Source organism: Schistosoma mansoni, chromosome 5 (assembly GCF_000237925.1).
Source record: "Schistosoma mansoni strain Puerto Rico chromosome 5, complete genome".
In the NCBI taxonomy this organism is placed as follows: domain Eukaryota; kingdom Metazoa; phylum Platyhelminthes; class Trematoda; order Strigeidida; family Schistosomatidae; genus Schistosoma; species Schistosoma mansoni.
Window position 1 is genome coordinate 1,577,061 of NC_031499.1, and position 4,025 is coordinate 1,581,085.

Below are 4,025 nucleotides of genomic sequence, written 5' to 3' on the forward strand. Positions count from 1 at the left end.
TTTTTAGTAAAATTACAGATTCAGTTTTCATCTTTTAATCCTGTAACTTGTTGCATAGTTTCATATAATCAATGTGATCCCAATAACCTTAATTTATCGATTCCGAACAGAAGTTCTAATGCAATGCTTTATTTGTTAAATACTATCATACATCTATTTTCAAGGCTTTCTATAATAGTGGCATAATATCATAATTCTATAGACGATAGAAGCAAAGATAGAGAAGAGTGGATGTTTTATGTACGGCTACCTATAGTTTCACTTCAACACATTAATGATAAAAAGTTAATTTCAGTCGTCGATGAATAACACTAATCATTGTAAGCAAAGATGGATAGTGGCTAGCAGTGGAATCCAGGACGCGCGTTTCGACCTATATGGGACTTGTCAGCCGGATGTACCTGATGTTCACTACGGGACTGGAACTCAGTACCTTTCGCTTCAAACGCCATCGCGTTATTCACTCAGCTACTGAGTCCTGATAGTAATTGTTATTTATCGTAACATTTAACATACATCACTATGCCTTTAAATTATTACTAATATAGATCATCGAATATGAGTAAAACAGGAAATGATATACTTAATAAAGAACGGATAATTCTAAATTTGAAACATATGATGATGTTCAATAATTGCAGCACCGGCTGATACTAGTTAAGTGACCCTTGGTTTTCACTGGTTCTTTATTCAATTTTTGTCATGTAAATTGTGAAAGTCAGCAGTCTACACAACACACAATAATATTAAGTGATCATGGGATCTTTAAATTCTTGATAATTCTAACAGTCTTGATGCCAACGTTTTTTGATGACATGAAAATCTTATATTGTGACGGGGCATACATTTCGCACTAATTGATATGCTTTATTACGATAACTGATATGGGCTTATCTATCACTAAGGAATTGTAAATGTCGTATTTTTTTATACAGTTAAGATCATGAGTCAATTGAAGCTAGACTACCATGGAAAATCTGGAAGCACTGGACGATCGTTTCGTCCTATTGTGGGACTCCTGAGCAGTCCGCATCCACGATCCCGCCTCTCGAGATTCGAACCCAGGACCTACCAGTCACTCGCGCGAGCGCCTAACCTCTAGACCACTGACTCACGATCTCAACTATTGAAATTACTATAATATCCGCAAAACCCATTCTAATATTGATCAACATATGCTTATTAGTGCCTGGCTTGAAGAGGTTTTTCCTGGAGTTCTAGCAATACTCAAAACACTATTCTGATAAGTATTAGTCAGCAGAAACCATTTGATTTCTTTCATCAAGAGTTCAACATCACGTTTGTTCACAACAATATCATTAAGCATATAAGACAACGTCAACTGTTATCATTCATTATGCTTAATCACGTTTATGTAATAAAAAATTGATTTATACAACATAGTTTTCGATAACATGGTAGTCTTGAAATGCATTTGATAAGTGTGTTTCTGATTTACCCTGAACGTTTGATTTTTGTTTACGTTTAAGTTAAACTGGCTACCCCTTCCCTTTTTTCTTGTTCATACATTCTGATTTCATATTGTATTTTTACTTTTATTAGTCTATCGTATTTAACAATTGCGCGGTTGATGTATTATGGGGAAATTAGTTTTATTTTCTTCAATCTAGCTTTTATAAGAATCATAAAATCATGGTGAATGCTGTTTGCCAACTGCATAGAATAGTTCACTGGAAAGGGACTTATGTAAACCGAAACATGAAATTGTTGTTATGACTTAGTTATAAATATGTCAAGTCTTATATGAATACTATAGAATTAAGAATTTTCGATGAACAGTTTCGTTCATATATTTGACACGATACACTTACTGTCAAAACTATACCATTCATAAATAAATATCGGTACAAAGGGGCACCGAATACATATGCATCAAACAAGTCACTTGATTTGTGTGTAGGCTGTGATACTTCACGAGTGCCCAGACCGAGGTAGGTGGTTTCCTTAGGGGACCACATCCCGAGCCTTTGACCTAACGGTCTGATCCACAAGGCAGTGGAGCAACGTCAGGAGATTCAGTCCAATGGTAGCTGGTGACCAACGATTAGTTCATACGCCATTTGTTTCCTCAGGATACTGGAGCCAATGTGCACCATTGGTTTGGAATCAGGGTTTTCCAACTCCCCTAGGTGGACTTTCCGTGTCCACCAACCCGGTTAAGGCGCCGGACATTCGCTTTTCGTCCTCTCAATTTCGTAAACAACACCAGTGGCACGAGAAGGCAGTGAGTAGGACTTCCCTGTCAGAGGCTATATACGCGTGGCCATGTGAGAGCGTTTTAAGAGGGAGAGCTGATTCTCCTGACCCTCGGCCTTATCAGGGCATTTAGGGGCTATTTATTAACGTTAAAGTAAATTAGGTGGATTATCGTTTAGAGTTCAGAACGGTTATACATTTTGTTCTATTTGATTATTGATTATTGTTCTATGTAAACTATAATTAACAAAAATATGTCTGATTTATTAAACACACAGACCGAATCAACATTTAAAGCTTGATTTTCATACTTTAGAGCTATTTTAATCCAATTAAGTTGTTTTTGAAAACTTACTATTTCAATAGAAAGTAGATAAAACTAAATATTGACAACCAAAGAATTGAAGTTTAGAAATACTACTGATTAAAGCACAATACAATCTGTCACTCAAAGAACGTCTATCAGTTTCGGGTTTGAACCAAATAATAATAATGGTTACTAGCTTACTGGAAGATACTAAACGCAGAAATTTTAAAGAGATGTGAATAAATATTTTCGTATCAAAGTATTGTGATGTTATATTCCATATTGTCCGATAACTCTAAAGATAAAATCTGAATAAATAGTCATTTCTTGCAATGGGTTGTGTTAATTAGGCATTTTTTCTGATTGACTAATCTGTATTGATTAGCCGTTCTTATAAGTGGCTTGTGTCACGTTTTGATATCTTAATAGAGTTGGGATTAAACATAGCAACCTCAGATCTGGTCACACTCACATTATTAAAAAAATGTAGATATGTTTCCCACTAAATGGGAGAAGTAAGCACAAGTAGTTTTTTTATCTAATACTTTTAAAATCGTCTTATAAAGTACATGGGTTATTCTAAACAAAATAACCATCCTTAAGAAATGATATCAATGTGGATATAGTTCTCGGTTGATTTGAAATGGTTTGTATACTGTATTCGGGATGATGTTTTTTTGAATGCTTTGATCTTTGAGTAAAACAACACTCTACAGATCGTTAAGGACAAAAAATTAGTCATCGGACCGTTGAAGCAAATGACAAACATTTCTTATACATTACAAACGAGTTTAAAACCCGCTTCTATCTAAACTATCAGTTTTTAATATTGACATATGATGATATTCTATGACATATCTGTCTTACCTGTGATTTAAAATATTATCCCTACAACTGTTGCCATAATAAACTGCATTGTTTTCAAGGCTACATTTAGCAGACAATTTATCATTTTCAAGTTGTGTATAATCATATGTAGTTTAGAGCACATACCAATTATTATATCGAAGAGTTTTATGTGTCTATGTTTTTTATAAGAGTAAATAGTATAGTTTGCAGATGACATTTTTAGTGTTTCATATGTAATTAAGGACAGGTGACCTTGTGGTATCTGACTGCAGTTAAATACTTTGCTCTGTTAAGAATATTCGCACCCGCATCAACGGGTGCGAATTCATATTCCGGAGAGAAAATTATTAGTTGCAAGCGTGAGTCAATTGAAGCTAGACCACCAAGGAAAACCTGGAAGCACTGGACGGCCGTTTCGTTCTATTGTGGGACTCCTGAGTAGTGCGCATTATTCTCGAGCAGTCACTGTCATCGACTGGTCGATGACGGATAGCTAGTATCTGGTGCAAAAAAGCATGAGCTCGGCATGACTAAAATACTAGTTGGATCTAGCATGCACTGCGGCAGGGTAGGTAGTAGGTACGTTTTATCTGATGCTGAATAGCACTGAGTCATCGCTTCAGCAGGGATTCAGAAATGGTGATCTAGTCAC